The sequence below is a fragment of the Rattus rattus genome, chromosome 4 (genome assembly GCF_011064425.1).
Source record: "Rattus rattus isolate New Zealand chromosome 4, Rrattus_CSIRO_v1, whole genome shotgun sequence".
NCBI lineage: Eukaryota > Metazoa > Chordata > Mammalia > Rodentia > Muridae > Rattus > Rattus rattus.
The window spans coordinates 80,976,389-80,998,312 of NC_046157.1; the positions used below are offsets into that span (position 1 = coordinate 80,976,389).

At 50.5% G+C, this 21,924-nt stretch overlaps 1 protein-coding gene across 1 annotated transcript in view; it reads right to left on the reverse strand.

The window, feature by feature from the left end:
- Nucleotides 1-21,246, reverse strand: part of Lrfn2 (leucine rich repeat and fibronectin type III domain containing 2) — a 166,029-nt gene extending 144,783 nt beyond the window's left edge. The window contains exon 1 of the mRNA XM_032900535.1: nt 20,763-21,246. The gene's annotated coding sequence lies outside the window, so the exon portion shown is untranslated. The remainder of the gene's footprint in view (nt 1-20,762) is intronic.
- Nucleotides 21,247-21,924: the final 678 nt, after the last annotated feature.

Consider the following 21,924-nt stretch of genomic DNA (forward strand, 5'->3'; position numbering starts at 1 on the left):
AGTCCTTATTTCTCCTCATGGGATAGAAGCACGGAAAGCCAGAGCTACCAGGGTTTTCTGTCAATCTCCAGTCATGTATCATGATGCAAAGACCTTGGGTGGATTGGTGGTTTAGGGGTTTCCATTAGGCTGAACATCAGAACATCACCTGTTGCTTTTCAAAGCCTACTCCTTCCTCTAAGCTGGTACAGAGCCGAAGCAAAGGCTGTGGTGGAAGCAGCAGAGTCCCACATGGCAGCCTCCCCCTCTGGGCACAAGGCACCTGTCATGAGCCTGGAAACATGTCACAAGCTGCCCCATCTCCCAGAACATCAAGAAACAAGAATAGAAATCAGGGAGCTACAATCCCCACATAATCTCCAGCCGTGTCCTCAGAGCCTTCCCTGCCCTCACCATCCCTGTGGTTACCATGGACACCACCTGCCAGCTCATGCCCTCACCTGGTTACTCCAAAGGCACACACCGTGCACCGTGACCACATAGCAACCTCCACCATTAGCGCTAGCAGCACCCACTTCCTGCCCCATGGCGATACAGCGGTCCTTACTATCGGTGCAGTCAGAAGCTCAAGCCACTGTCATTTCCTCCATCGATGCAATCGTGCCCCACCCTAATTATGACCATAACAGCCACCTCATCAACAATGGTCGGGATACTGCCCTTCACCATGACCAGGACTTCAACTTCTTGCAATCTGAATTCCATACTATACCATGATAACAACAGCCATTTTTGTGCTGTAAGCAGAATCCCAAGATATATTCTATTCTACTGTTAGTGCAATCAAAGTATTACTGTACGCCAGGACCACAACAGTCATTCAGCTGGCTCCCTAGGCTACACCATGACTCCATAAAGTCATCCACTCCATAAGTCATCTGCTCCATCAACACAATACAACTCATAGTATGTCATGACGGCAGCGGTCATCTTCACCACCAAACAAATGGGAGAACCATGTACTGGTGATACTGGTCACCAGTATCACCGATACCACTGGACTGTCACTATATACCATGACCTCAACAACCGTCTCTTCAACCCACAGGAACCTGTACCACAACATGACTACCTCAGAGGTCTCTCCTCTCTAAGGTAACCTGTGTCTCATTCTAGATATGATCTTGACAACCATCATCACCATCAGTGTAGCCCAGTGGTACCCTTCTTGTCATCCCACCTCAGTATCCCTGAAACACTCCCTCCCTATATATGGCTTGCTGATGGGGCTGGACAGGCCTGGATCAAAGCTCTGTCTGAGATAGAAACATAATCTAACGTTCATCTGTTCGTAGAGAAGCCTCGAGAAAACTGGTCTGAGGTCTGTCAGCTTCCTCCAATTCTAAGACAGAGTCCTACCCTTTAGTTGGAGGGAATACCACTCTTGCCACATGGTCAAAATAAAGAATAGCTCCCTCAGGCTGGCCTCTGATATCCACACCCATGCCCTGGTATCTGTGCTCTTCCACATGACTCTACATATGTGTACACACAAAACAGAAATATGAAACATGTAACCTAAAAAAGAAACAATAGATGCACAGTAGCCTCCCATAAGGACCTAGCAGAAGGCATGAAGCTCAAGGCCAGTCAACAAAGCCCCCTTTGACATGATAAACATCGACATGGTGACTGTTGAACACAAAACACATTTGAAGGAGGACACAAACATCAGGCTCATTTGTCATCCCAGTCACAATGCCTGGTGGCGCTCCTGTTCCCACCATTTTGAAACTTAGCTATGAGAAGAGCATCAGAGAGGATAAGACAAGCTCCTAGGTCAGTCAGGATGCATGCTCTGCCTCTGAGAGGCCTAGGAAAGAGGGAAGAGAGAAGGGAATCATGAACCATGCCCTTGGCTCTATGAGGAAAGAAGGAGATGGACTTCCCTTGGCCTTATCATTGCCTCGAAAGGTTGAGAGGAAAACCAACATGGCGGTCTCCATCTGCTGCCCACCAAAAGGATGCAGTGAGGATGTAGGGCATTGGCTAAAAGAGGGGGCAAGAAGGAAGCTCCCTAATACAGCCCCTACAGGCTGCACAATATGGGTACAAGGGACCACTTCCCTATGTAAAAGCCCCTTTCCAAAGCTAGCTCGACTCTTCCTTCCTTTTATTTCTGTCTTGAATTCCAGCTCCAGAGATGAGGGACACGTGGGAGAAGTGGATTCACACGCTCCATTCTGACACAGTATGAGGACACACATTTTGTGCCCCCACCCGGTCAGGCCTGGAGAACGAGCGTGCAGACATGATCAACTAAGGCAGGGGTGCTTTGGATATAGCAAGAGGGAGGCAGCCTCATCAGGAGCTCCATGGGACTTGACCTCAGGAGTGAATTCATGAAGATCTGTTGGAAAATCCACAATGATACAGTGCTCCACGGTGCCCGGAGACGGCTTGTTGAAGGACAGTCATGCCTGGATGGGTCCTGTCTGACACACAAGACACACCTTGTCCCTCACCTGTAAACTCCACTCTCTTTCTCTGCTTTCAGCTCTCTCTCCATTTTTATCCCTCTGAAGAATACATTTATGCTTTTGCTCCTTAACTACAGGGACTGTAGCTCAGTTGACAGAGCACTGGCCTAGTATGAATAAAGGCCCCAGACTCAATCCCCAGCTATACATAAACTTGGCATGGTGGCATATTTTGGTTATTCCAGCCCTTGTGAGGTGAAGGCAGGAGGATCAAAAACCCAAGGTCATCCTGGGCTCTATACGGAGTCTGATGTCCTCCTGGACTACATGATACCTCATCTCTAAAATGAATAATACAAGCAAAATCAACAGGCTAAGATCCCACATCAGATATCTAAGTGTCCGTCATAGTCTTCGCCTTGGGCTGAGTTGGCCTGGGTTTCTTAAGAAATCATTCTCTTCTCCCTCTCACCCTCCTGCATCAGAGACACAAGGACTGTGACTGTGCTATGTGAATCTCCTGCCTGTGCCTGGGAAGCGGGAGTTGGTCTGTGTTCATGGGCCTTGCAGCCTTTCTGTGCCAGGAAGTTCAGCAGTTCTTATCTACAGCAGCTGCCATAGCCTGCAATTGTGAGGGCCAAATGACTCTGAGCTTCTACTTCTGCTCCCACAGAAAAGGAAACTGTCCTATTTTCATTTCTGCTGCTCTGATAAAAAACTGACAAAAAAACATCTTAGAGGAGAAAAGAATCTATTTCAGCTTACCGTTCCAGGTTACAGCCCATCACAACACACGGCAGGAACTTAAGCTAGACACTTTCACAGTGGAGAGCGGAGAGCAATGAAGTTGCTTGTTTGCCTATGCTCAGCTCTATCTCTCCACTGTGATACCAGTCAGGATCCCCTGCCTAGGGGATGGTGACACTCACGGTGGGCTCAGTCCTCCTGTTTCAGTTAATAACCCCCACCTCACACCTATACACACACACACACACACACACACACACACACACACACACATCAACAATCCTTCACTGAGACTAGTTTCCCAGCTGATTCTAGTTTGTATCCAGCTTGCAATTAGAGCTAGCCATGGCATGAGCTCAAGGAGGTCAAATGATGCCCAAAGTCAGCCAGCACATAAACAGCAGAGTTAGGTTGAACATCCCCTCCACAGGTTGCTTTGGTTACTTATCTCGTCATTGTGATCAAATGCTTGATAAGAAACTCCTAAGAGAGGTGGAATTCATTTTGACTCATGGTTTGAGGGGATACAGTCCATCTAGGTTGAGACAGTACTACATAAAGAGTGACTAGATACCGGCAGCAGGGGTGAGCATGCAGCTGTTGGCTCACATCTGGAAAGACCAGGAAGCAGATACAGGATAGAAAATAGGGTGGGATGTGAACCCCAAAGCTGCTAGGCCCCTCCTCAGGAAGGGCACACAACGTCTCCACACAGCACCACCTGCCTGAAACCACAGCAGGCTGCCTCCAAGGGTTGGCAGAGCGCATTCTTCAGCAGAGGAGACTCAGGCCACTTTGTTACAAGCCACTATGCCAGCCAGAGGCGGCTCTGATTCACATGGTTGGTGGAGTCCAGTGTATATGAGCCACACCCAGGACTAGCTGACAGAGATTGGGAAAATAGACCAACCGATGCTGAAACAGATGTCTCTCCAGGATGAGGTCATGGAAGCAGCAAACAGCCTGTTTGGAAGCAGGGAGAGATGGACCTACAAAATGTTCTAAGACCTCAGTGTCAGAATAGAAAGTGGGTCTAGAAGGATCTCTGAGTTGATCACTCAGGTTCAGGGGTTGGGGAACCTAAATTTACCTACTCTCACTCAGAAGTTTGGCCTGAAGACCAAAGGACATGGTCTTCCAATGACCAGAACCCGAGATGAGTTTCTATCAGTCCAGAGTAACATACTTTGAGTTTGGCTGTTTCTAGGACCCGTGATGGCCAGGATTTATTCTGCCCTCCCTGCACCAGCTTAGTCTGGAATTGCTGTTACTGCATTGAGCACGTTTTGCACCCGGAGCCCCTTGTGACTGTGCCAGGGAGGCCCCAAGTGCCATGTTAAACAACTCAGCAGAGAAGCCAGTGGGTAGCAAAGAAGGATTTTAAGTTTGGATTAACAAGATTGAGTTGCTAGAAGAAAACTACTCCATACATTATAGAGGAGTCCTACTGCCTCACACAAACATTTACTTAGCCTGCTACCCTGGCCTTTCATTCTCCCTGCCCTCACCCCTCACTCTCCCTTCACGTAGGTCCCTCTTCTTCCAGCAAATCTGTCGGGGTGCTAGTCTTCCTATGTCTGTAGTTCTCTACACTGGCGTCAGAATTCCAAGGAGATTTTAAAATGTGAACGGCCAAGCAACACCTAGCATGATGAAGTTGGGACTCTCTTGGGAGCAGAGCTTAGGGCCCAGTGATGTTTAAAGCTCATAGGTGATTCCAGTAGGACCACGGCTCTCTCTTACCAACCTTGCTCAGCTCCTTTCAAGATTCAGCCCCAGGTGTCTCAACCCATCATCAAATATTTATTGAGTCGGGCACTATTCTAAGCACTGGATATAAAAATAATAACGGTAGCTGATGTTTGTTGAGAACCTGCCATATACCAGACACTGTTTTAAGTGCTTTCCATATATTAACTCATTTAACCCAAACCACAGCTCCGAGGGAGGGACCAGAACGAGCCCATGAAGAAACGAGAAGCGTTGAGAGTCGCACGGTGTCTGAGTTTGCATTTACGTAGCTCCAGAGTTTGTGCTTGGATACTCTCTACTCTCCTCGTCCCCTCCCACTCTGCCTCGCACACCTTACAGGATGCAGAGATACGATTAGCACGGGAGCAAAAGCGGGGAATGCGCAAAGCACTACTGGGAGCTGCCCTGAGAGTGCGAGCAAACCAACCTTAGATAGGCGTTGGCATCTGAACTGATACTCGAAGGACGGTAAGGAGGAAGAGGGCCAAGGAGAGGGCGGAGAAATGGAATTCCAGGCAGAGGGCCTGGAGCATGAGCGCGCAGAGGTAGGAAAGGGAAAGATGTACAATGTAGTCTAGGAAGCACCCGGGGCGCACCAAGCCCTGCATGGAGGAAGGGGTAAGGGTGCAGAGTTCCTTCTGTCTGAGTGCTGTTTAGTGCCTGTAACGGGCACACAGGGCCCGTGTGCAGGAGTTAGAGGGACAGGGACCCAGAGGCAGTGCTAAGCACGATGGTGGTGACCTATGACACCTGGCTAAGACTGATTCACCTCCCCCTGAATGCCCCTCAGGTTTCTCAGCTCATGTCTCCAATCCTACCTCATTGCACGATAGACGATTACCTAGCCATCTCTCTGCCTCCCCACCAGTCCTGCAGCACCCTTAGGGGAGACACCAAGCAGAAGTAACCTCTGTCCTGAGCAAGAAGCGATGCCAGGAACTCAACAAACATCCCCCAGCCGCATGTGAATGGGATGGAGGGCTGAACTGCCCAGCTTCTTCATTCCTAGATCTGGGAATTTACACATCTTTGGCTGACCATTCCACCCTCAGCAGAGTCCCTGGTCCCTGGAAGCTGAGCCCCTATTCCATACTGCCCCCTGATGGGACAGCAGGGCTGAGCTGCAGATACACCACAGAGCCCAAACCCCACCTTACAGAGCAGGAGGAACAGAGAGAGCCATGATCCAGTCCACTAGAAATATCAGACACCCAGGATTCCTGGGACTGGTAGATGTTTTCAGTAGCTCAGTGCCGAGTGGGCAGTGCGGTTCCTGCTTTCATCCCGCCTCTCACAGGGAGCTTAGAGTCAGGGTCAATACAGAGGCTTGATGTAGATGGTATACCAGTGGGCCTGGAAGCCATGCGCTGCCTCGAGATCTCCAGCCACATTCCGAGGAAGGAAGGAGCGGGAGAGAAAGGCTCTGAGGAGGACACCGAACGCACGCCAGCTAGTCTGAGCAGAGCTGAGCTTCCTGGTGCTAGACTCTGGGCCGCTTTCTGAAGACTCCACCTGTCCTGCTTGCTCCTAGATGCCTGTCTGTCTTTGAAAGTGCTGAAGCCACAGGCTACAGAAAGCCAGGACAGGGTAGGCCCAGGTGCTCAGCCACTGGGCAGAGGCAGGCTACAGCCCCACCCCTAGGACAGCTGCACCTCTTTACTGCCGTGAGGCATTCTGCCCACACATTTATAAAGTCTAAATCCTAATTTTTTGGAATTTCCTAGTGCTGTATTTATGTTACTTCAACCCCTCCAACTCTTTCCTGTGTCTTCTATCCCATCTCGAATTCATGAACTCTTCTATGATTATTCTTGCTTCATACACACGCACACACACATGCATACACACATGCACACACACATGCATACACGCACACACACACACATACACACATACACACACACAGGCATGATTACACACACATACATGCACCTGCACACACACATGCACATACACACACACACACACACACACACACATGCACACACGGCCATGCACACACATACATGCACACACACACACACACACACACACACACACACACACATGCACACACGGTCCCATTTTCCCATTTTTGTTACCCATATTGCTCATATGTACATGTGTTTAGAATGGGAAAACTATCAAAGGGCTTTATCCTTAGAGGAAACCCTCCTTTAGCGGCCACCGGCTGCCTTCAGTTCTTTATTTAGGGGTGGGTCTTGTGACGATCTCCCCCATCTGGGTAGGCATGTTGACTGGTGTTGTCTTGTGAGAGAAACCATATTGTTGAGATTTCATGGGTGGCAGCAACCCCCTCGCATCTAGAAGACAGTGTCACCTAGCTGTCCCCACGATGCTCTCGTTCCTACATTCTTTTCATCCCACCTTACGCCATGTTCCCTTCTGTACAGCGCTTGTGCTTCATATGTCCTGATTAGGCCTGCCACCCACAGTTGACTAACATCTCAAAGGAGAGCACGGGGTCAAAGCCTGGCTCAGCTGTGTGATGGTGAGGGGTTCCCTACACCCTTTCTTGTCAGCTTCCTCACTATGTACCCTAGCACCTAGGGGCAGTAACACAACCAGTCTCACAGAGGAACCAAGGATGAAATGGATCCCAAGTGCGGTGCGCTCAGAACAGGGCCCAGCACACGGTTGTGCTTACCCAACGTGGACACTGGTGAGAGCTTCCTGGGTGAGCCCAAAGGAACCAGGGCCACTATCCAAATCATAGTCCCACTCGGTGTCTCAGTTCCTCTAACTGTACAGTGGGACTGGGGGTTCATCCCTACAAATGACCCCAAGACCACCGTGTCCTGCTAAGGATTATGGGACTGTTTAGAAGTTAAAAAAGGAAAGGTCTCTTCTGTGTGGGAGACTGGACAACAGAAGAAGGGTCCATTAATCACTCTGACGGGAGGCCGTGTGGGTTTTATGGATCCTAGGGCCCAGGCAACTCTTCTTAGCATCATTCAGAATTTATAGACTCTTGTCATTGTCCCTTTAACTCTCTTATTCAGCTGCACTGGGAGCGAGCCTGGCATGAACATTGTCTGTGCTGCCTGACCAGGGAGATGCAGCCGGTTCTGCTTCCAGCCCCAGCTGGGATGGGATGCAGCCATGTCCGTCCGTTGAGAACCTGGTTTGGAGGCCACTGGGTTTCTATCATCAGCAGATGTGCAGCCAGCAGGAGGGCTGACATGCCTCCTCTCCCTGCTGGGGAAGAATCAGACAGTGACAACTCCATCAAATGAAATGAGGAGCCAACGTCCCCGCCTTGTCCATCTGGCCTGCCCTCTGTATGTCTGGCCCTGGAAGACTGGGACCTTACACCTTAATAGATTCGAGGCAATGGGGCTTCGGCCCAGTTATCATATAAGACAAGAGGAGCAGAAGCCCGGATGAGACTGGCTCCCTGCTCCTCACTTCTTTGCAAGCTGTGTGGTATTTAGCAAAGACACCTGACCTTCCCGAGCCTTTCCTGATAGGGATAAATGCTCCTGTCAATCCAGAATACCCAAGGCTAGGATGAAGACACGCTGAATGAGGAAGTTGTGGAGAGAGGTCTGGAGAATGTGTCACTGTGGTCAAGCTCGGGAGCTCCAAGTACATTGCAGCCACTGCTGACTCTAGACTGTGATCTCGCCTCTTCCTTATCATTTGGGTAACACTGCCCAATTCATAGCTATGGTGAGATCAAGGTACAACGGCATCTCTAGAGTTTGCTTACCAGGGTTACAGGCATCAGGAGAGGTGATGTCCCCACAGGTGCCCAGTAACTGCCCTTGGACACAGAGGGCTTGTGGTGGTTCTAGAAACACCAAGGAAAGAGCATCTGGCTATGTTTCTGAGGGAGTTTCTAGATTGGCTTAATGGAGGTGAGAAAGACCATGGCAATACATAAATAATAAATAATAAAACCGGGTGGCCCCCTTCCATGGGGTGGGGTCCCAGAGTGAATAAAAACAAGGGAGCTGAGCACCAGCGTTCATCTCCCTCCAAGCAGCTGCCTCACCTTCCCTTCATTGTGTCTTCCCCACCATGGTGGACTGTATCCCCTCAATCTGTGACCCACTACCACCCCTTCCTGCCTTGAGTCACTTCACGACACATGAGAAGAGTAACGAACCCAGCGCTCAAGTCCTGGCTCAGATGTGTGTTTGCTATACTACCTGGTGACCCTGCCTCTCCTGAATTTTAAAACTGCAAGTCTTGCTCCCAGGAATTCCCAACTCCAGCAGCCTATGACAGCTCCCAGGACAGTTTGCAGTCTCAATTTCCCCATATGCACACCTGTTATCTCTTTTGCAAAGAAAATGGATGTGTGTGAATCATAGAACCGACCAGGGCTTAAGCACAGAGCACTGCATTCCAGAACCTGGAGCCTGCTGGAACCGTTCACTTAGTCATTAGTCAGGGCAGCCTTAAGGGTTTTAGTATTGGCCTTAACTCTTGTCTCCACAAAGGGACACAGGCTCAGTGAGAGAAAGGCATAAGACAACAGCTCTTAGACAGCTGGCTGAGGTTGGAATACGAAGTTCCATGTTTTTCCAGTCCCTGAACCCGGGTGACCAAGGTCCCGATGTCCCTAGTCCATCTTAGACTCACAACCAGGGACAACAGTGGTTGAGAGTATGGATGCAAAAACCGGCTCTTGGATTTGAATCCCAAGTCCTGCAATCTTACTGTAATGTCAGGTAAACTACTTAACTTCTCTGGCTGCTCTGTCCTCATCTGTCAAACATGCTGACAGGACCATCCCAGACAATCAGTGAGACAATCAGTGAGAGTATAGCATCAACAAGTCAAGCCTATGGCGGGGTTAGAGAGAAGGCTCCATCAGTAATGTGCTTGCCCTGTAAGCACAAGGACCTGCATTCCACTCTTACAATCCCAGGACCAGGGAGGCAGAGGCAGGTGGTCCTCCAGGAACTTACTATTCAGCAAAGTAGCATTCTGTCCTACTTAGGGGAGCTCCAGGAAAAAAAAAAAAAATTATTCAAAACAAAGTAGCTGACACCTAAGTAAAGAATGACAGTTGAGCGTTTCCTTTGTGCCCCCCACACATACACACACACACACACACACACACAACACACGCAAACACTCACACACACACAAACACACACACTCACACACACACAAACACATACACACACAAACACACAAGGACACACAAACACATACACACACAAAGACACATAGACATATACAAACACATACATACAAATAGATACACACATGTATGTACACAGAGACACACACATAATACACAGAGACACACATACACACACATATATATACAAACATATACACATACAATACACACAAACACACATATATACACATATACACACATACAGATGCTTATACATACACATGTACACCCACACCCACACATACCCACACACACATACACACACACACACCACACACACACACACACATTCCACAGGCACACACATACATACACACACATACATACACACATAAACACACATACACACATACATACACACATACATACATACAAATATATACACACATATACACACAGAGACACACACATATACACACATACACATGCATACACATATACACATATACACACACCCCACAGACACACACACATACACAAACACACACATACACACCACACACACACACACAGGGGGAAGGGGGAGAGAGAAAGAGAGAGTGAGCGAGCTTGTATTAATGCAGTGCTGGGCTCACACAAAGCCCTGATAGCCAGAAACCACTATTACAACCTCCTACAACCCAAACGTGACCTGGTCAGTCCATTAGCCTCTCTGAGCGCTCATTTCTTCACATTTAAATGTAGACGATGCCATACTTCCTCTGTGTCGTGGGGTTCAACGGAGATTAGCCAAGCCACAGGTTCAGCTTTAACGCATGAAAAGGCTGCACAGAGGGACAGGAGAAGATACGACGTGCACACAATATAAGCATGGTACCTTAGGTAACAGGACACAATGGCGAGAACACCCTGCATTAAAAGCAAAATTGAAGGAGAGCAGACAGAGAAAGACACAGCAATGCAGAGAAAGGAGAGAGAGAGAGAGAGAGAGAGAGAGAGAGAGAGAGAGAGAGAGAGAGAGGATAAGAGGCTGAAGAGAGGGAATAAGGGCTGAAGTGAAACAGGGAATCGATGTGGTACTGCAATTTAAAAACCAATAAACAGTAAATACGGGCCTGACTGCCCAGTGACAGAGCAGCAGGTGGCCTGGCCTGAGATAACTCACCTCCCCAAAGCTGGGCCAGATATCCCAGCCATCCCTGCTCTATTGTGTGAGCCACAGCTCTGTCTCTCCATCTGTGTGTTATTCTGGGGAGCTGAGTCTTTGATTGACACACTACTCAATGGCTTGAGATTTAGAGACAACCTAGACATAGAGTCTCAAACTGGGCTCAGAGTCTGGACTTCTGTCATGGGAAGGGAGCCTGGGCCGGGCCTCAGTCTCCATGGCCCGACGGTGTAGTGGATAGAGAGTGGCCCAGCCCACCTCTCCTCTCAGACTCTTGCTGATACCCATTCATCCACACTGCGAGACTCCTGTTTTCTCTGGTGCTCACGTTCACACTCATGAGCAGCCCACACCTCGCCCTGGACACGTATCTCATGACTTCTCCCCACCCCTTCCCTAGTCCAACAGTTGTCTGAAACCCAAGGCTGTGGGCATCCTGTTCTAATTCGCTCTCTACAGCTATGACAGACAACACCACCAAAAGCAAGTTGGGGGAAGCGAGGGCTTATCTTACATTTCTGGGACAGCTCATCACTAAGAGAAACCAAGGCAGTGACTCAAAGCAGGAACTGGAGGAAGGGACCGAAGCAGAGACCATGGAGGAGTGATGTTGCTGGCTTACTTCCCTGGCTTACTCAGTTTGTTTTCTTACACAGCCTAAGACTACTTGCCCAGGGGTGGCACAGCCCACAGTGGGCTGGGCCCTCCCATGTCAATCATTAATCAAGACAATGTCCCACACACATGCCCACAAGCCAATCTGATGGAGACAGTTTCTCAAATGAGATCCCATCTAACTAGATGACTCTTGCTTGAGTCAAATTGACAAAGCTACCTAGCACAGTCCCCTCTCACAAGGGGTGTCCAGCCTTCTTTTGGGGGCGTAAGGCCCAAAGCTATTTCCTTGCTCACAATAATTTTCCAGCTCCTTTACCTCAAAACTCAGGAGTCCTTTGTTCCCATAATGGGGTCAGCCCTGGGGAGGGCACAGATGTTACCATTCAGGATATGGGTCTTTCTGACCTACTCTCTACACAATGAGGTCTAGTCAAAGGCCACATGTCTCCACAGAGGCACCATGTCTTGTCTCAACTTAGCACACACACACACACACACACACACACACACACACACACACACACACAGCTCCACACCACATTTAAACTCTCAGAGGATGGAGACAATTCTCCATGTTGGGGGCACTCCTTACAGTGCCCAGAGGCTCAATATATGCTCAGATCCGCTAAAACGCCCAACCCTTCAACATGCTATGCTCTGTAGACACAGCCTGTCTGTGAGAATCTCTGCCACTGTGCTATACAGCACTAAGACATGCAAGAGAGAGCCAGTAATGTGGGGGATGGGCTATCTTCCACAGTGGAGCCATTGTGAACCCATATATGCCACCCTCAACCCACATTGTCTGCTCCCACACCCCTACAACCCTTTCCCCAAACACACTGTAGTTGGAGAGCACAATAATAATAATAGTAATGATGATGATGATGGTGGTGGTGGTGGTGGTGGTGATACCCTCAGGAAATAAGAGTCTTTGATAACTTCCTTCTTTTCAACTTCCCCTCATGCATAATGGTTGTACAGTCATTACAATGAGTGTGCGCTCCAGCCCAGTAAGCTTGGTAGAAATGACAAATCTTAGCCCATGGAAAATATCATAATTTCCCCCAAAGCAATGTGCACTCTGACTACAGATGTGGTCCCTGCTCACAGTTTCACATTCCAATTCTTGCCTCTCTACATACAGGGCATTGCTCCACTCTGGGCATAATAGTCCATAGTCATCACATGTCTAGAAGCTGGGACGCTGGGCAGAGCATCCAGGATTTATTCTAGGGTCTCTCCCTCAGTTCTCCTCAGTCCAATCCAGATGATGCAAGTGCTCAAGCCATAAGGAAGATTAAATGGTTTCCTTAGGGTCAGCTGTCCCTAAATTAAGACCATGGCCCCAATCGCTTTAGCTCATTGATGTCTACTTGGGTAAGATGGTAAGGCGTCGGCTTAGAGTCAGGTTGGAGGGGGGATCTGGGAAGTAGCTTGGGGGTTTGTTTCCTAAGTTGTCTTTATATGCAGCACATGATCTGGTATACCATAGACTGGTGTAATCATCACTACCACCTCCCTTCAATCATTGTCATCAACATCATCACCAACATCATCATCATCATCATCACCACCACCACCATCACCATCATCATCATCGTTATTTCTTCATCAGTTCATCATCACAACTACCTCTACTCCATCATCATCTTCACTGTCCCATCATCATTGCCAGCACTCCATCATCACCATCACCTTCACTTCACCACCACTGCCATCATCATCCTTGAAGTCATCACCATTATTCAGCTGTCATTAAATTTCACCATCTTCACTCCATCATCATCATCATCACCACAATCATCACCATAGCTTCAACTCCGTCATCATCATCACCACCACCACCATCCCCATCACCATCACCATCATCATTCCCATAGCCTTTATTCCATCATGCCATCATCACCACCATAGTCTATGCTCCACCATTACCATCACCATCCTCATCACCATTATAATCTTCATATCACTACCACCATCATCATCATCTCCAATCATCATCATTACAACCCAACCACGACAGTCACCACTATTATCTCCTCACCACCATCATCACCACCACATTGTATCATCCCCCTCACCATCACCATGATCAATTTTACACCATGCAGGTGATCATAAGTGACTTCAGGGGAATCCCGAATGTGCACACACATGCACACACACACACACACACACACACACACACACACACACACACACACAGGCACATGCACATACACATGCAGATGAAGAACAATGTCAGAAACCAACCAGAGCTGAGGATCCCTGCTAACAACCCCACAGAGGCCTAACAGCCATAGAAACAGTTGGGTCACATGCAAGAGACTAAGCCAGGTGGGCACTGAGACTAAATTGAAAAAAGTAAAGGAAAGAGGTCATGTGGGCTGAGGCCTTGAGACCATGCCAAGTCCTGCCTCTGAGGAGCAAAGTTTGATGGGTAATGATGAGAACACTTGCCCCACCTGAGACAGAGCTCAATCCTTCCTTCTCGACACATTAGTTAGAGGTGGTCCAGATCAAAAACAGGAAGAAAGAAGGGCCACCAACCAGTTTGCTAGGGAGCATATGTCCTGAACCACAAGGAGATCTCCAGGGCCAGATCTACCACCCAGCAAGATCTCCCTGGCCCCCAGTTTCCCATCATTTGCCCATGGATAGGATTTAAGCTTCCTGCTTCCCTGAGTACTCTATAGAGCAGGAAATCCTCTAGTCCTATTCAGTGACAGGGAACATCCATGTGCCTATGTGAACTCTGATGCCTGCTGGACCTGCTGCCACCTTGTCTATATCCCTCATCCATCTTCATTCATCCTACAATGTAAGCACGGGGGTGTGGGAACTACAAAGACGTTCTTTGTACAGTGGGTGGTGTTCTTAGAGGGATGAAATGTAAGGGTATCCCTCTGCGTGCAGGTGTGTATATAGGTTAGTGTGTGAGAATACGTGTCTTGTGAGTGCACATAGCTTGTGCACTTCCATACATTCATGTGCACTCCCAACGTGTGTCTACGTGTACCTGGGCATGCAGGTGTGAGTTCTGCACTCCTGTAGGTGGGTGGATTTCAATGTGAGTGTGCGTTTGTGTGCAGTCAACAAGGAAAGAGATGGCTGCCTTCGGCTGCATCCCCAGATTCTAGTCCTTCAAGGGGAACCCAGCCAGAGCAGGGCACCAGGCCAAGAGGAGCATTTGAGCAGTGTTGTCTGGCGGAGGATGAGGAAGAGGTCACAGGTCCTCAGCTCCGTCACTCTGGGGCTGAAATAGGTCAGCAGAGGTACCTTTGCTCCATCAACTTGTAAATCAAAAGATCACTGGTTTGACCAGATAGGGTGTGGTAGTTCAGGACTTGAATCCCAGCAGAAGGCGGGCAGATCTCTGTGGGTTCAAGGACAACCTGGTCAACAGAGAGAGCTTGGGAACAGTCAGATAGTGACACCCTATCTCAAAAGCGAACATATGGAAAAGATAACTAATCCGATTCAGGAGGGTCTTGGGAGAGCATCCAGACCCCATTCTGAAGGTGAGGACAAGAAAGTAGAGGACATCCAGGGCTTGACTTTAGCCCTTCCTGGCTCTTAGGGGTTGATGGAAATTTCGAAGTTTAGACATGGCTTCTACCCTCGTCACCTGTAGCTCATTCACTCTGTGGATTGCCTGAGCAAGGCCTGGCCTTACTAGTTACTGTGCTGTGTTTACCAAGGAAGGTGGGGACGGGAGAGACTGCACAACTCCAAAGTCAGATTCACTAGGGCTCAGCGTACTTACTGTCACCGTGACCTATAGCCATTCATACCCCACCCGACAGACCCGTTCCGCTGCAGATGTGCTCAGGTTCCCACATCTCTCCCTCTCTCTCCTCAGGTACAGAACTTAAGTTCTAGACTGGGCCTAGTTCACTCCCCAAGTTTCTACCAACAGTGCGGGTGGCCGAAGGACTACGTCTGTTACACACGTTGGGACCAGAGCATGCCACAATGCTGCCTCGTTTACAGCCGTTCTACAGCAGGAACCTCCAGAGTGTGTACCTCTGTTCCTCAGTCCTTAGTGGCAACTGAACGTGGTGAGTGGAACACTGGGGCCTGGAGATAAGAATAGGAAATAGGTCCCAGACAAGGAAGAGAAACCAAGAGATACTGTATTTCCAGGGTGTCATGTACCCCATGCTAGCCTTAACCTCAGTACATAGTTGACAATGACTTTGAACTTCTGATCCTTCCACCTCCACTTTTGAGTGCTGGGTGACAGTACTACACAGCCAAACCTGGTTTATTGGGTACTAGAAATCAAACCATGGGGCACGAATGCTAGGCAAGCACCCTACCAGCTGAGCTACATCGCCAGTCCTTCTTGGGACTTCTATTAGAGATATGATCTAAGGCAGGAAGGAGGCTGGCCCTCTGGAATGCCCAGGTCTCAGCTCCTGCCATTGTGCCTTGGGGACAGCTCCCACGGGAGGGGTATGGATGGGTATAGGATATCAAGTAATAAGTTCTCTGAGCCCTCCAGTTCCCGCCTGTTACTGTAAATATAAGACAGTCATTAGCCTTCTGCAGACTATCCCACAGAGGGATGATAGGTATACAGGTTTGCTCCTCATTCTCTGACTCGGTCTACCACCTGTGTCCTAGTGTTTGTTGGGTCCCCATTTCCCTTGGCTCATGGGGGGCGGATATTCCAAACAGCAGACCTGGTTCTATCTAAATCGATGATGGTTGATTTCTGGGGTTCAGAAGCCAGACCACAGCCTTGCGTCTCTTCTACAGAACTCTAATATCGTCTTCTGTTCAACCTCCCTTTACCAGGCAAGGAGGTGGGATAGCACAAACATGATCCACAGAGCACAGCTTGAGCAGCACAGGATGCTACTTAAACTACTCTGTGCATGGGGGGCCTCAATACTGAAATGAGCCTGGTGACGGGAATGTTTTTGTCTCTGACTTTTCTTTTCTGAAGCCATCCTCTGATTGCTCAAAGACTAGCATTGTGTTCTAGGACAGAGCATCCTAGCTACCTCCTATTTCCACCTGAGAATCCTACCCAGGAAACAGGGTGAGGGAGGGGACAAGAGGGCTTTTGATGGCTGAAAAGCTACATTGGTACTGTCTGTAGCTCAGGGCTGGGGTCATCAGGCAGCAGGAATCTGTCTCTAGCATCTGCTGGCTTTTCCTGCCCCTGGATCTATGAATCCATGTCCTCTGCTTCTGTCTGAGAGCCCTCAGACTTGCAGACTCAGCGGGGACAATATCGCCCCCAAGAGGGGAAATTGCTTTTTGGTGGAGAGGCTACACAAATCAAATAAACAAACCCCTCCTCCCCTAGCCCTCTGTAAAACAGGCTCTGTGCCCAGTGCAGAAGGAGAAACAGTACATCTGCAGGATTTAAATCCTGTGGGACAAACGGCTAGGAAAAAGTTTCTGCAAAGTGTCCTTCCAGGAGTAAAGATGAAAAAAGTCAGAGAAGCATCGTCCCAGAAGCCACACCCTCTGCCACCCTTGGGTCCTTCTTCAGCAACATGGCTGTCCTCAGCAACCTTAACTGCGCTGTCCCCAGAAGGCACAGTGCCCAGCACCAGGTCCAATGCCTGATGGGAAGGGCAGGCCCGCCCAAATCTAGTCCAGAGAAACCTACCAGCAAAGCCCCAGCCTGGGCCTTTGGCCTTTTGCTGACACAGATACCAACTTTTTGAGTGAGTCCTAACATCAGAAACCAGGCCTTGGGGTCAAGGCTTAGCCTCCATCCACATGTGAGACAGAGAAAAGATCTCTAAATGATGCTGGGTGCTCACCCACTATTTCCCTCAGAGATCCTGCCGATGCCTCCTCCGAACGGTCGGACTGTCCAGTGACTGTTTCTAGACATGTGGGCCTGATTCACAGCCAGGGCAGGACTGAGCCGGACAGGGGTTTTAGAATGTATGCTCTCAAGATACCTCACGCCCCTGCAGACCGTGGGATCCCAGCACTCCTCAGACTAAGGCACAAGGGTAGCCTGAACTACACATAAGACAACTCTGCATCAAAGGGGGAAAGTCAGATGTGGTAGCAAACACCTGAGGGTATCTCTGAGGTCAGGGTGGAGTGGGGGACAGAGTGTCGAGGAGACATCAGGGGCCGGAGGAGGAAGGGTTTGGGTTTCCCACTCAAGTCTCAGGCAGGGAAGGGTAAGAATCTTGTAAGGCACAGAGCTTGGCTTCCCTAGCAGACTCTCATGGCTAGAAGACCCCAAAGCACACAAGGAAGAAGAGAAACAGCTACCTGGGCCCCAGAGGTCAAACTGATGGCCTTAAATCAATTCCTAAAGTTTTCTGGAGAGCTCCCTGAAGGAGCAGGGCAGCAGGGAAGGTAGATGAAGCCTCCGTCCTTCATCTTCCATGTCTCGGACAGCTTCTCCCTGCCTCCCTACTTTCCCCTGAGGATGGGTCGTTCTTGGGATCTGAGAAAGGGTATGGAGCCTGCCAGGAAAACATGGGTCAGCACACATTTGCCAGATGTGCATGACTGGGTCATTTCATGGGGGTGAGACCATGGGGCTCAAGTGACTAAGAGGAATAAGGCAGAATCAGAATTTGACCGTGGCCTATCCAAATTTAATTTTTATTCCAGGATGTGACGAAAGGACTGTAAAAGCCTACTTCCATTTCCTTTGGCCAAAAACATCCATGAGATCCTCTGCGTGTGCGTGTGCGTGCACGTGTGCGTGTATGTGTGTGTGTGTGTGCGTGTGTGTGAGTGTGCGTGTGTGTGCGTGCCTCTCCCATCGGACTGTGACTCCCCCGGGTCAGCCATTGTGGTCCTCCTTGCCTCAGAACAGGGGAACTTTTGAAAGCAATTTGAATTCCAACATCAATGCTCAACTGTCCCTGAGTTGGCACCCCGCCCCCACCCCCACGACCGAGAGCTCAGAAGTTTCTCCACACACCAAAAACAGCAAGGAGAGCAACATAAAAGAACAAACTTGCTCCACCCTTCAGGCTGACGGTTGGGAGCCAGAAGCCCGAGCTCTTCACTTTACTTTGATTGAGAACAAGAAGTAAGAAAACAGTCAAGTCAGGGCCACAGGGTCTTAGAGCATCCCCACCTCCATCCACATCCCTTTCCCTTCCTTCAGCCCCCTATTCTCCTCAGCCTGGCCTTTCCATGCTCTCTGCTCGCGCTCCCCAGCTGTTCACATTTCTAGGCCTTGGGAAAAAGCCCATACTTCAAAGAAAGATATCGGATAGCAGCCTCCTTCCAGCCATGACAGACCCTGTCCTGCACCAGGAGCTGTGCCTAGGAGCTGCCTCCAGCGCAGCAGCACCAGCGACTGCGCCAGAAATGATCAGTTTACTGCTTGTGTTCCCAGGGGTGAGGGCACGAAGATTAGGAATTACCTTCGGGGCAGACATTGGACCAGAGCTGGACCGCTAGGAAGGGGGCTTGCAGCAGAGCATAGGAGGGAGGAGAGAAGGGCTACACAACTCTGCACCCCCTGCTCACAGTCGAGGTACAGGATGCACCTCAGTCCATGGGAGGGCTGGAGCAGTGTTGGGTCAGGGAGGCTTGACATTTGAAGCACGGGTCTTCCAGATCCAACCTTCTCTCTGTTTCAGCCTCAGACAGGCTCCCTAAACCGGTCCCACAGTCCTCCTGGCTACATGGCTTGCTATTTACAACTCTGTGGGTACAAAACCCCAGGTTATTTGCTTGCATATTTCAACAGCCTCCCTGATGCTCCAGCACTACTTCCCGTCAGGCCCCCGCCCAAGAGCAACAGCCCACCTCTGCTGTGAAGCCTGAACTCTACAGCCTGGAGGTTACTTTCTTAGCCAGGCTTCTCCTCAGGGCCCCGGGGTCAGATCTCTCAAGCCACAGACAGACAGACAGACTGACACACACACACACACACACACACACACACACACACACACTCACGTGCAAGCTCACTGCTTTAACCAGGACAGAGGGCTAACATCTATAGCCATGCTTGCAGCTCCAGCCTGGAGGACAGGCTCTAACAGTCCCTCTCCCTGCAGGTGTCTGTCTGTCTGCAGCTGTTTCTGAGTGCACTTGGCATGAGTCGTGCTCAGTTCCTCTGCAGGCTCTGCCTGATTCCTGCTCTCTCTCTCTCTCTCTCTCTCTCTCTCTCTCTCTCTCTCTCTCTCTCTCTCTCTCCCTCTCTCCCTCTCCCCTCTCTCTTTCTGGCTCTCTGGACTTCTTTCCCTGGAACCCAATGCTTCTGTCCTTTGTGCATCTTCCCTGTGGGGAAGATGGGCAGCAAGGCACAGCCCTCCCCCTGGGAGCTGTCTGCCAGTCTGGGTCTCAGTTCTTGCTCAGGTCAGCCTTCGAAGCAGGGCAGGGCTGGGTGGGAGACAGAGAACTACAACATGGGCATGGCCAGTGCATCTTACGTACTGCTTCATCATGGCATTCTCAGCGAGCCCCGTGGGCACAAACAGTCCTCCTGATCTTGGTTAGATCTGCCCGAGGCCAAGATAGGGTCCCTGCAGCCATGCCTCCCTCTCCTCCTCCATGCACTCTATCAATCCATGATTATCTCCACCCCACCCGTCCAGGCACCAAGCTCTGGAAGACCCCAGGACCATCGCCCAGACCCCAGCAACGTCCTAGCCATGTCTGGCATGTGCTAAGATTCAACAGCATGGTCTGGAGGCAAAGTTCTGCATTCAAGGATTGCCTTTGTGGGAGACCGGGGTCTCCTCCTCCAGCTTCCAAGCCTCCACACCGACCGGACTGAAGCCTCACCAGGACCCGCTCTCCTCCCTCCCCATCAGTTTCCCCCTTCCCCCCACACTATCAAAACACAATGTAGAAGGAAGGATGAAATAGAGGAGTCCACACGAGTACCCAGGATGAAGTCCTCAAGTGAGGCAGGAAAAGAAGCAAAGTTCCCCTGTTCCCCCAGGTGCGCACATCCCTGAGCCCATCTCCCTTAGACACCCAACATCGCTAAGACGCAGCAGCGACAGCTACTCACCTGGGCAAGGCGGCATCTACCCGCGGCGGGGAGGCTCCAAGGCCGGCTCCGCAGGGCGCCCGGGCTCCTTGGCTCGGCCACGCATCGTTCCTGGCCCGAGACAGGCTCACGCTAAGCGCTCCAGCTGCAGCGATCCAGCGAAGGCAGGCAGATGGTGGCCCCGGACCATCCACGCGGGGAGAGCCCTGAGCAGCTTATTCAGTTATATCCATGGCATTTAGCAAGAAGAAGGGGCGGGAGGGGGAGTACAACTTGTGCTCTTCTCTTCCAGATTAAAAAAAAAAAAGAGGAAAAAAAGGATAGAAAAGATAATCCCTTCTAGGAAGATGAGGGTAGGATTTTCCTGATTGAAGAAACCCCCGGCATCCCCAGGAACCTGCGGCCTCTTGGAATGTGGGATGTCTTCAAGTGCAGACCAGCTTGTCCTCTCTGTGTGTGTGTGTGTGTGTGTGTGTGTGTGTGTGTGTGTGTGTGTGTATCAGAGGGGAGCAAGGCACTCACATCCACAGGCACACACACAAATACACTCCCCACTCCCCCATGCACACCACTGCCCCCCCACGCGTGCGCGCGCACAAGCTCTCTCTCTCTCTCTCTCTCTCTCTCTCTCTCTCTCACACACACACACACACACACACACACACACACACACACACACTCAGCGATCGCACGGCACGGATCTGGGAGGATGCTGTGCGGGTTGGTTGTGCAGGCAGCTGCGGCCAGCGGTGCAGACAGCCTTAGAGACCCAAGGCGCCCCAGGACTCGGAGGCAGAGAGAAGCGCACTGTCCCCGCCAGGCTCTCGGGCACTGCAACCCCCAGTGGCCGCCTGCGGAGCTGCAGTAGCTCCCAACCCCTGCGCCCGCTTCAGTCAGGATCCACAGCCGCGGATCCTCGGTTCTGGCAGCGTTGGTTCGGGGTAAATGGGCTAGAACTGCAGCCCTGCAGGGCCGCGAGCCCCGAGACCCCGAGGACCCACTCGATCCTCCGCGCAGTGACACGGCAGCTCCTGCGTAGGGCGATCCCCGCGGCCGGGTCCAGTCCGTGCTGCCGCCTCTCGTGCAGAGTACGCCTTGCACACAGCCACCAGCCCGCCGCCTGCCGGAGGAAAATCTGATCGACTGCGTTGGCCAGGGGCTGCGGGCTGGGGTGGGGATGGGT